The sequence below is a fragment of the Schistocerca cancellata genome, chromosome 11, assembly GCF_023864275.1.
Source record: "Schistocerca cancellata isolate TAMUIC-IGC-003103 chromosome 11, iqSchCanc2.1, whole genome shotgun sequence".
Lineage (NCBI taxonomy): Eukaryota > Metazoa > Arthropoda > Insecta > Orthoptera > Acrididae > Schistocerca > Schistocerca cancellata.
In genome coordinates this window covers 120295675-120308729 of record NC_064636.1, presented here as the reverse complement: position 1 = coordinate 120308729, position 13055 = coordinate 120295675, and positions in this window count along the sequence as shown.

Below are 13055 nucleotides of genomic sequence, written 5' to 3'. Positions count from 1 at the left end.
TGGTAGTTCTGTGATGTTGTTAGCTTCAAAAAATGTCAAAACCTTGAGGTCATTGAGGTTCATTATAACTGTAAAACTTCCTTTATAAGATTTTACTGCAGTTACATTGTTTACTTGCAATAACACAAAAATTCCTTAAAACACATACTCGTAATAGCCATTACAAAGGTACCAATTGATATGGCAAGCGTGTCAATTAGAAAGAAAAATGAACTAACAAAAAATGGCTCTTAGCACTATGGGACGTAAGATCTGGGGTCATCAGTCCCCTAGACTTAGAACTACTTAAACCTAACTAACCTAAGGACATCACACACATCCATGCCCATGGCAGGATTCGAACCTGCGGCCGTAGCAGCAGCGCGGTTCCAGACTGAAGCGAATGAACTAACAGTTAATATAGCAAAACTCGTGGAAAAGGAATTAACGTGAAAATACAAAAGCAAACAAACACATTACCCTCAACGACATAAATCAAAAATTTCAAGCAAAGGATGCGCTGCGTAACATTATCTGATCGTCCCATTTTGCGGGGAGCGAGCGCCCAGCCGCAATCCTGAACAGGCCTTCTGTAGTCGACGACGTGTGTTACTGGAAATTAGCTTCAACAAGTGCGGAAAGGCTGCGAAACTGCGACCAGTCGCTTTTTTATGATTTCGTCGTTACGAGTTTCATGCTGGTTTGCTCGTCTTCTAACAGAGGGAGGAGGTATGGATTTCATTCCATGTCATTTGCTGAAGTTTGCACTGTAAAGAATTTTTATTCGGTGTCCGCCCATGCAGATTTTGATTCAAAAGACCCTGTCAAGGCAAGTGCTGCGATTATTGTGTAGAAAAGGCTTGATCTTTGAGATGGTCTTGTCAGTCTTCATTAGAGAATATTTTACAAATTTCAAGAGACATGTAGTCGACTGTGTGTAGTTTCGAGGGAACGCCTGGAGGCGGTAGTCTTTATTTACAGTATTTACAAGATAGCAAACAATTAAACTACCTTCCAACATTTAAATTTTTTTCAATGGTTCTGACGTTTTCTTCGTCATTGCAAATTCTGTGCGTAGCCCACCTTAGTCAGAATTGGTTTACGTTTACACAAGTCTGGAGTTTCTTTGGCCTTTGTAACCGTCTCGCCATTCTTCATTGCTGACGCCCTTCTTTCTTGTTTTCCAATCAAAATTTAGGTGGCCGTGGTATTCTGCATCTTCTCGAAGATTTTTCACTCATGAGTAAACATCAGGATGAGCTTCAGATGTTAATGTATTTATTCCTCTTTTCCATCCTTTCGAGACGCTATTAGTGCGATGGCGCCTTCCACTGCAGCTCTCCATCTCCCTTGTCAAATGTTCATTATCGACTCACTGGTCCACAGAATAGTTGTAACACTCCTGAAGCTTTCAGTTTTCCGGCATTCTGTCCTAAATACCCAACCAAGCATCATTCAACATTTTCAGAGGATTTCCTAGGTATTTAATTATTGAAGCCACTGATGGTATTACAGTCAGTCGCCTGGTAATCTAACTCCTTCCTTACCGGAGACAGAGGAATAAATTTCAGTACTGCTACGTTCATAACGACGCCATCAGAATCCAAAGCCAGCAGACGGTCCACATTTCACCCTCTTCTATGAGGTACTGTTCGGCATTTCTTCATCGTTCAGCACTGACGTGTACAAAGCTTCCAGAACGTTTGAAAGCTTAAATGTCGTGTCAAATCCATTACCTCTGCTCCAGATCAGTTCTGTTGGGTTCAGATTGCAGCGTTAAGGTGACAGCTGCAAAACTGCAGCATTGTTGTAGTGAGCTCGACGCCGTGAAAACTATTGTTCGCCATTTTTCTACCAGGTTCACCACTCTGGCTGTATTCTTAACTTCAAAAATATTTAAGAATCTTATTTAAAATATCGACAACTAAGAATGTGTGTTTCCAAAGAAAACTAGAATTTTTCATGCCATATGTAATTGGAAACTAGACATGCACTTTTCTTGCAAAAGTTATTAAGTATGAACTAATTACCACACATGTCATGAATTTCATATTAAAGTGATTTAGGTTTTCAAACCGAACAAAAAAACTACCTAAATTACGATTTTCGATTCGCCGCCCTTAAGTACACGTAACCATAAATCGATCGATTACATCACGCATATAGACACCATCTTATTTTTATTAAATAGTGTTCCTCGAGAAACGTCAGAGCTGGTATTCCTGTGTAAGCTCGTGAAAAACATTATGGACAACTTGTTTCTCGACACTGGCCGTGTTGCATGCGTGTTTCACTACGAAGCAGGAAACAGTCATCCATCTTCACGGTACGTATAAAGAGCGAGACAATGAGAGCACAAGTGGCGTCTGTGGAGATTGAGAGAGAACACCGTCTCTCAAATAAAATTAAGTAGTTAAAGTGTGATTAAGAAAAACTTTGATGGCTGTTAATACATAAGAACGTCTTAGTTTCATTCACAGTGAGGTAGTAATAAGATACGTAATTCGTACGTTGGACCCACTTCAAAGAACGGGACAGCGCCAGTGTGGGAGAGCTGCGGCTGCCGACTGATCGTCCAGTCTGCGTTTGTTTACACCGGGTTTACTCTAATGATGAACAAAGTATACCTGGCAGAAAATAGAGATTCTTGTCGTATGTAAACTATGCTAGCGGTAAGACACAATCAGTACCTTCTCTGGCCCATAGCAATGTAAATGCTACAAAAGACAGTGCTGCCAAATCAGTCACTAAACACAGCCTTCCGAAATTCCTTACCCAAAGAAGACGAAGTAAATATACCAGAATTCGGCCCAAGAACAGCTGCCAACATGAGCAATGTAGAACTGAATATTGTCGGAGTAATTAAACAACTTAAATCACTTAACAAGAACAAGTCTTCTGGTCCAGACTGTACACCAATTATTTTCCTTTCAGAGTATGCTGACGCATTAGCCCCATACTTCATTATATACAACCGTTCACTCGACGAAAGATCCGTACCCAAAGACTGGAAAGCTGCACAGCTAATATCAATATTCAAGAAAGGTAGTAGGAGTAATCCGCTAAATTACAGGCCAGTCTCATTAACGTCGATATGCAGCAGGATTTTAGAACATATATTGTGTTAGAACATTGTGAATCACTTCCAAGGCAACGGTCTATTGACACACAGTCAACACGGATTTAGAAAACAATCGTTCTTGTGAAACATAACTAGCTCTTTATTCAGACGAAGTGCTGAGTGCCATTGACAAAAGATTTCTAATTGATTCCGTATTTCTGGATTTACGGAAGGCTTTTGTCAGTGTACCACACAAGTGGCTAGTAGTGCAGTTGCGTTCTTATGGAATATCGTCTCAGTTATGTGACTGGATTCGTGATTTACTGTTAGAGGAGTCACAGTTCTTAGTAGTTGAAGGAAAGTCAAAGAGTGAAACAAAAGTGATTTATGGCTTTCCCCAGGGAGTGTCATAGGTCCTTATGTATATAAACGATTTAGGGGACAATCTGAGCAGCCGTCTTAGGTTGTTTGCAGATGTCGCTGTCGTTTATCGACTAATCAAGTTGTCAGAAGATCAAAACAAATTGTAAAACGATTTACAAAAGATATCTGTATGAAACTTCCTGGCAGATTAAAACTGTGTGCCCAATCGAGACTCGAACTCGGGACCTTTGCCTTTCGCGGGCAAGTGCTCTACCATCTGAGCTACCGAAGCACGACTCACGCCCGGTACTCACAGCTTTACTTCTGCCAGTATCTCGTCTCCTACCTTCCAAACTTTACAGAAGCTCTCCTGCGAAACTTGCAGAACTAGCACTCCTGAAAGAAAGGATATTGCGGAGACATGGCTTAGCCACAGCCTGGGGGATGTTTCCAGAATGAGATATGGGGACGTGCTTTCCCATGAAGCGGCAACGCCCTCCTCCCCCTCCCCCCCCCTTGTCTAACAGTGGTCGTTTTCAACAGACATGCCGCCCCATACATATTCCTCATTCTCCGGTGGATGTGCGCTGTTGTTTGGCCTTCGGCAGCCAAGAACAGAATAACAGCACGTTGGTCCCGTTTCGAGTCGTTTGGCAACATCGACATAGTCCACGTTTTCGCATTTACCGAACGCACGCCGGAGAGACGGGAATGCCACACTGATGATACCTTGCATACGTATTGGTGCTCATTTATTACACACGTGCATCGGAGTCGCGCTCCGTTGCAGACACGCAGCAGCAACGCGAATGGTAGGTTTTTGGTCACCCACTGTTTACGTGGAACTGCTGGAAATCGAGGTAGTGCACAGTGAGTCTGGGCCGCTTATTCACGATGATTGGTATTGTGTGTTTAACTAGGCCCTAAACTGAATTTGTGTTACCTGCCTTTACCGACACAAGTATAAAACCTACTCTACTGGGACTGCTGCGTACATAAGGTAAAAATGACATTCTCCTACAACTGTACTAATTAGCTGCTAGTTGTTTTGACTCCTGTTCATTACATTGATTCACAAAGGGCTCGTTTCGGCGGATTGCCATTTTCAAGTGTTCCTCTTCAGATAATTGTTGTACTATACGTACGTCTTTGTACTTCCCACCTAGTATTACATTATATTGTGTTTACGTCTATGTGGTATGTTATTGTTGTACTGTGTAAAGGTCTATGCATTTTATATGTTATACTACGTCTCTAATGCATGTTAGAGCGAGTTTTCTGTGTTGCAACGTGTCGTTATTACGAACCACATATTTTCTTTCCTTATTGGACTTTCAATAATTTTACATGTTGTTTATTGACAGTTGTGATGGTTACCGTTCACAGAGTAGATTACTTCGCGTAAATCCAGAGGTGGTGTTTCAGTTTCAGTGATTATGAATTTGTCATTATGCATAGAGGTAAAAATTAAGGGAGTTGTCATGGCGTTCAAAACGTCAGGACGTCAGCATCGAGTGGGGTAGGCGCAGTGGTTACAACACTGGAGTCGCCGTCGGGAGGACGCTGGCTCAAACCCGCGTCCTGCCATCCCGATTTAGGTTTTCCGTGATTTCCCTGAACCGCTTAAGGTAAATGCCGATACGGTCCCTTCAGAAGGGCACGACCACTTTCCTTCACCATCGTTCCCTCACCTCAGCTCGTGCTCCGTCTCTAATGGCCGAGTTGGCGACATGACGTTACACAATCATGTCCTCTTCCTCCAACGTCCGCCATCTTAATTGCCAGAAAAAAACTGCGAAAGTTGTCTGATTAAAAATGCCAGATGCCGTCGTTCACGGGTTTATTACTCGTTCTGATCATGTGAAGAAATGTGTGAAACAGAGATTGCCCAGAAGAAAGCAAATGGTTACTGAACGAATGAAATGATAGCTGCCTGCCGTAATATGCTTTGTTGGTTGAAATTTTACGAAACGGAAGTGTCTCCCAGTAGTCCGCATGCATTGCTTTAGTTATCAGATTTTTTAGATTTCAAACGTCCGGAACTGTTTCCTCTCGTAAAACTTCTGCTTTCCACTCATGTAATTCCTGCTTGTTCAGATTTCGTATCTGAGTTGTGTATTTTTCGTTATCTCTAAATAAATCTTACAACAGTCGCTCTAAATTTCTCACACTCAACATGACAGTTCTGGCGTACCCAAAACTTACACTGTGGCTTCTCACAAAATTCCGCCGGTTTCTTTCGTACGACACAGGGCTTCGAGGATTTTTCTCTCAATACAATAGGCATAACTTTTGAATATTGCCAGCCGCTGTGGCAGAGTGGTTGTAGGCCCTTCAGTCCGGAACCGCGCGTCGCAGGTTCGAATCCTACCTCGGTCATGGATGTGTGTGTTGTCCTTAGGTTAGTTAGGATTAAGTAGTTCTAAGTCTAGGGGACTGATGACCTCAGATATTAAGGCCCATAGTGCTCAGAGTCATTTGAATTTGAATCCACAGGGCCTCCGCTAGCTGAGACGCTCTCTCCACAGTAACATTGTGTGTAGGAATAGAATAAAAATACTCTCTCCATTTTAGCAGTTCGTATTTGTGTTCAGGACTTTCGCTTTCCTTTAGAAATTAAATCCACCTTTCTTATTAGTTTCGAAAATGCTATTCGGATCTCTCTCATATATATATATATATATATATATTACCGAAAACAATTGTCGCCCGGAATATTCGAACCATTTTTAGTCAGGTATATAGCAGCGTTTTCAGCCATCAACCAATCTGGGGGTTTCAGATGGCGTCATCAAATCAAACACCTGATCTCTATTAAAAGAAATAGGCGTTTCTCTAGGTAGTCAAATGCTATGGCATAGAAAGCCATTGTCGGTCTTTCAGATTTTGAAATTAAATTACTTCTTGGTTAGGGTTCTCATTCTTTAATTTGTTCTAATACATGTTGGTTTGCATGTCAATAAAACTGCCTTTCTTTCTTTCATTTAGGTACCTTTAACTGTCGATTAATATATTTCCTACTTCAATTATCAATTTACTCTTCTTAATGCTTTCTAGATACTTTTCAAACAGAGCCAAATTTGAGTGAAGAAACATGAAATAAATTTCACTTATCGAACAACTAAAAAATGTTGAAATGTGTGTGAAATGCTAAGGGACCAAACTGCTGAGTTCATCGGTCCCAAGACTTACACACTACTTAAACTAACTTATGCTAAGAACACACACACACACACACACACACACACACACACACACACACACACACATCCACGCCAGAGGTAGAGGACTTGAACCTCCGGCGGGAGGGGCGCGCAATCGCTGACGTTGTACCTCAAAGCACGCGGCCACTCAGCGCGGCGACAACTGAAAAGAAATCAAATTAATTTAGGTGGCCTAAGGGAATCCAAAGCCTAAGAATTCTCTCCACTTTGGGCATTAACGACAGCCATTTGCTTTTCAGTGAGCTAGAAGAGCCTGATTTCTTACATGAACGTATAAGCACAACTCTTTCGGCATCTCTTATCTCTTCCCCCCTCTCCCCCCCCCCCCACCCCCCGCCTCTCTATACTGAAAAATAAATATTTTCACGACGGTTATTTCCACGTCAACAGTTAAGATTCCACAGCACATGATACATTATTGTGGAAAATATGGGCAGGGCAGCCAATTCCTTCCACATTCTTTCCTACCTACTCTTTAATTGGTGAACACATTCCGCTCACCACGTCGATGAAGGTCTCCGAAGTTATTGGTGTTGCCTCCAATAAAGCGATTAATTTGTCTGACTGAATTTGCTGTTGTCTTAATGGGTCTAAACAAAACTTTGCAATTGTCTCCGATGTTTCGTTATTACGTGACTCAAACTTGAACAGCTTCTTTTGGATTCCGTCACTTTCAGCTAAGTAGTGGTCAACTACAGGAAACACCTTTCCGGCCTCCTGGTTCGATGCGTCGGTGCCAGTGTTCTAAAATGAAACTGTCTGCAAATGTTTTGTGCGTTCATACACGGAGTGTGGTGCGATAATATTTTTAACAATCGCTATAGCTTTGGTTCTGGCTGTAGACTGCTTTGCTGCGACTTTATAGTCGGGATACATTGAGACATTCACCTTTACGTCACAGTCAAGAGAACTGAAGGACTGACGATGCATGACAACTTCGTAAGCTGCTGTTAGTTTTGCAGCAGCAACGAGTAACTCTTTCTGGGTATCATCTTTCATCATGAATGTAGCCATGTGCTTTGATGTTGATGCTACCGCGAATCTATTGGTAATATTCTCCGTAGAAAGGTGATGCCTCACGTCTGGCTTACCTCCGTGAGTTTCTGAGATGAAACAGCAACGAAGCTCTCAGCTCTGCCTGATCTGCACGTCCTTTCTTGACAAAAGACTGCTTTTTTGTGTAATTATTCGAAAAGTGACACTCTTTTTCCAGACATTTTTTAGCTGTGATAAGCTAATTAGGCGGTAAAAAGTCGACAACATTTTCGTCACCGTACACGTGACTATACATTACCGATTTGCACACGTTGTTCGTATTACGTTTAGGAATAACCGTCTTATCAGATTGCAAATGGGAACTGCCCGATTCTTCCGTGTGGCGCTGCTTGTATAGTTCCAGCCTCGTACTGCTGGAGATTTCTGGTATTTTCTCGAATGACAGTGCTGCATCCAGAAGGTGCTTGCATCGGAAACAGAGGATACGCAACATGTAACGCCATCTGTGAGATGATCTTATCAACATAAACTTGTTGACATAGAGAAAACTGAGGCTGCATTTACATGTTGCGCTAAGAGATGGTGTTGCGTCAGTACGTCAGCCAAGCTCGTTAAGAGTATTTTGCAAAATGGGGACATAATTTCCTCTTGTCGGGGGGTTCGGGAGGGGGAGGTCCGTACCAGCGACGGTCCTGACGTATCGGGGCGGATGGCAGCCGTACCTGCAAACCACCGCGCTCTGTAAAGTGGATGGAAACTCCGACGGTGTAGCCTGTTTTCGTTCAGCCAGAAGTACCGGTCGCGATTCGCCTCGCGCCAAAGATTGGACTGCTTCTGCTACGATGCAAGGGCAAGGATTTTTGATCGTTTACTGACACGAATTCATTTAAGATAACCACAAGACAGCAGCTATGCGAAGTATGCACATGCTATTTCCTTTGTCGACAAGTTTTCAGCCACAGTCATTAACAAATATCTTGAGACATCATTCTTCTGAAACAGGATATACTGTACTACAAATAAATTATATTACTGTGTTATGTCTTTTTGGGTACCTATATTTTCGGAATGGAACGTATTGACCTATTCTGCATGGATTCCTACGAAAAACTGTTGCACTTAAAGAGGGGTAATTGAGTGAGATTTAGAAATGCATCAAGCTCATTAAGCGAAGTTACGATGAAACTTAATCGTGCAATAATCAGTTACTTTTATTCTACCACCAATTAAACTACAAATTAACTACTGACATATATATATATATATATATATATATATATATATATATATATATATATATATAGTGTAAATGAACACTTTAATTGTAATTAATTATGACACTTCCTGAAACTTTACTGTGCCCAAGTAATGTAATTCAATAAACATAATGAAATTAAGCATTGTAATTATGACTAATAAAATGTATGTAACTCTAACATCCCACTTACAATTGTCCACAGCTCGTGGTCTAGTGGTTAGTATTTGAACCTCTCTATCACAGGGTCTCACGTTCGATTACCGGCTAGATCGGCGGATTTTTTTCTGCCCAGAGACTGGGTGTTCGTATTCTCCTCACCATTTCATCATCATTCAGAAAAGTGGGGAAACTGGAATGTGAAAAAGATGGATGTTGAGCGCCCTACAAACCACACCACCACCACCACCACTCACAATTGTCTATGGTTGTGAATAAAGTTTACTAGTGGAAATCATCAGCAGGACTTCAAATGCTTCTCATCACTTAATTTACATCTGTAAATATTTTTATCTGTTTCATTTAGCAGCATTTTTCTTCACAGGTCAACAAAGCGGAAGGGAAGGACATGAGCAAACTTCTGCAGCTGGTCAAACTGTGTGAGTGGAAGAATTATGTGGTGTCACCGCCAGACACCACACTTGCTAGGTGGTAGCTTAAATCGGCCGCGGTCCATTAGTACATGTCGGACCCGCGTGTCGCCACTGTCAGTACTTGCAGACCTAGCGCCACCACATGGCAGGTCTAGAAAGACGGACTAGCACTCGTCCCAGTTGTACGACGACTTTGCTAGTGACTACACTGACGAAGCCTTGCTCTCATTTGCCGAGAGACAGTTAGAATAGCCTTCAGCTAAGTCCATGCCTACGACCTAGCAAGGTGCCATTAGCCTTACAGTGATTGTAATTAACCGTATCTGGAGATTGTATCGTCAATAGCGATGTACCACAAGGATGAATTAAAGTTAAGTATTCAAGGAGCTGCATATTTTTCTCTTTAGCATTCATTGAGCGTCCTGTTTCAGACTTCACGATATTCTGGGTGAGCTTATAGCGTGCATATCGGCCCCCTCAAAATAACACTGTGTCGGCACTTCTGTCGACACATCAAATTAAATTCCAGCAACCATAGTCATAAAAATCGCTACATTGCGAATCAACAGTTTGCGGAGCTGATGCAAAAATTGGGTTCTGAGTAAGCAATTGCATTGAATGTAGCGTTAAGGCAATTTAAATTAAATTACTCAGTGCTAAGCTGACTGTATCTTCACTAAGAAACAGCAGTCGCAAAACACAATAGTCCATTACATTTTTCTTTTTGGGTGGCACATGTTGAATACAACATGGTGATATACTACTGCACCTTTGTACTCCTCGGAAGACGTCACCACCATACATTTAACACTTTCAGAAGTAGTTGTAACAATGTGTAAAGCGCAGCACGTGCATCGGCTATCAACGTGGCAATGAAATGACCTGGATGCTTCCCATAGGTGAACAGAAATTGGGTGTCCGGTGCCTTCTCTCTGAACTCGTCTTCTCCTCTACCACCTCTCTTCCAGGCCCACTCACGTACACCTCCAAGGTCTGTACCTCGGCTGCAGCTTCCTCTAGACCTCTCACTAGTCCCAAAAGTCTCGGTTCACCCCGCGGCTCTCTGTCGCCTGTTTCTCTTGAAGTGCACCCATTTCAATGGTAGTATACACGGATGGCTCGAAGGTTGATGGTCAAGTTGGGTTCGTTTACGCTCATGCACGACATACTGAACAGCGCTCCTTGCAAGATGGCCGCAGTGTTTCCACTGCAGTGCTGGTGGCCTCCTCTCGCGCCCTTGAGCATATCTGTCCCTGCATCAGAAGTCCTTCTTCATTTGTGGCGACTCCTTGAGCACCTCACAAGCTCTCCACCAGTGCTATCATCGCCATCCTTTCCTAAGGGTCATCCAATAGTCTGTTTACATCCTCAAACAACGTGGACGATCAGTCTTTCTATGGACCCCAGGTCACGTCGGAATCCTGGGAAATGAATTTGCTGAAAGTCTAGCCAGATAGACTACTTGTAAGGTCTGGAGGTCGGCCTACCGGAATCTGTTCTTCGGTTCAGTATTATGCCGCAAAGTTTTTCGGGCTCTGGTATACAGAATGCTACTCCCTGACTTTGCTGAATAAGCTACGAATGGTAAAGGAGACGACGAATGTGTGGTAGTCCTCCATGCGAGCTTTTCACAAGGACTGCATCGTCCTTTGCTGGCTCCTCATCGGACATACTTGGCTGGCTCACGGTCACGTACGTTGCGAGGACCCACCAAAGTGTCGCTGTGGTTCACCTTGAGTGTCTGACATCTTATTGGACTGTCCAGATTTAGCCGCCCTGAGACGGACCTTCAACCTTCCTAGCGCACTGCCTGCAGTGTTAGGTGACAGTGCCTGAACAGCCGATGTAGCTTCAAGTTTTGTTCGAGAGGAGGATTTTAACATTCAGTCTAAGGGTTGGCACGTGGCCTTGTCTTCCATCCCTTCACCCTACCTGCATTTTAACTCATCCCCGCCCTCTATGGTGCTGTCTATTCGACTTGGTATTCATCCTTTCAGCATTTGTGTTTCTCTTGCCTTTTGCTCTTAGGCTGGGTATTTTAGAGTGTGGCAGTGGCTGGCTCATCCAATTTTATTACTGCAGTCATCCAGCCAAGGCCACCTGCTATATTGTTTTTAACACTTTCAACAGCTTTTCTTCCTTTCCGTTAATGTTTCCAATTTTTGCTTGATATTTCGTTTCCGACTTCTGTGTGATTACTCACAGAGTCTTACACATTTTGTTCCCTCCCAGATTTCAAGCAATAATAGCTGTTCATTGCGTAATAGCAACTGCAGTGCCACTGTCAGCTCGTAAAGAATGACGACAGTGATAAGCGTCACAAAAACTGGATTGTACCGAGGTGAGCAGAGCAATACTTGTATCAGGCCTCAGGAAAACTTAGAGGCTGTAGCCAGGTCTTGCTCTTGGGATTCAGCAGAACAGCCAGTGTGGCCGTTAGGCTAAAATGTTTGGAGACACCCGATATACGGCATAGGCCCCTAATTTAGCTTTCATTTGTCGCGAATCTCTTGTCTAGCACAAAATTCCAAGCGATTGGAAAAAAGTGCATCCATATAACCAGAATCAAAAAACGAATCTGCAAAATTACAGATCAATGTTCTCAACATTAGTCTCCTGTAAAATCCTTGAACATGTTATCAGTTCAAAGAAAATAAATTTCCTTTATTTAAGAGCCTCTGTATGCAAATCAGCACAAATTCAGAAATAATTGCATGTGTGAATCTCGCCTTGTCATTTGACATGATTATACTGCGAACTCTGGTTGAAGGGCAAAAGGTAGTCCATACTCCTAGATTTCCGGAAAGTATCTGCAACTGTCGCACTGCAGCCTGTTAATGGAGATAGCAACAGAAAAGGTCCCCAGATATGTGAGTGGCTGAAAGACTTCTTCAGTAATAGAATCTAATATGCTGTCCTTGATGAAGAGCGTTCATCAGTGACAAGGGTATCGGCAGGGTGGTGTGAGAGGACCCCTGTGATCCTCCACATACATGAATGAGCTGGCAGACAGGGCGGGCAGCAGTCTGCAGCTGTTTGCTGATGATGCTGAGGTACAGAAAGGTGGTGTTTTTGAGTGACTTAGCAATGTACAAGGTGACTTTGACGAAATTTCTTGTTTGTATAATGAATGAAAGCTACCTTTAAACGTAGAAATATGTAAGCTATGGCAGATGAGTAGGAAAAACTATCCAGTAGTGCTCCACTACAGCTTTAGAAGTGTGCTGCTTGACAGTCACGTCGATTAAATATCCTGGAGTAACGCTGCAAAGCGATATGAGATAGAACGAGCAAGTAAGTAGGGTAGAAGGGAAGGCGTGTACTCAGTAGGAATGTGTAAATAACCTGTAAAGTAGATGTCTATGGAACAGTAATGCGACTCATTCTTGGGTACAGCGTGAGTGTTGATCGTCACCGGGTCGGATTGAAGGAAGGGCATCAAAGACATTGAGGCAGGCTTCTAACATTTGATAGCAATAGGTTTAAAGAAAATGTTACAAAGCTGCTGTGGAAACTCAAATGTCAGTCCCTGGGGGGAAGCTGACGTTCTTTCAAGGAACTCCATTGAGAATATGTAGAGAATT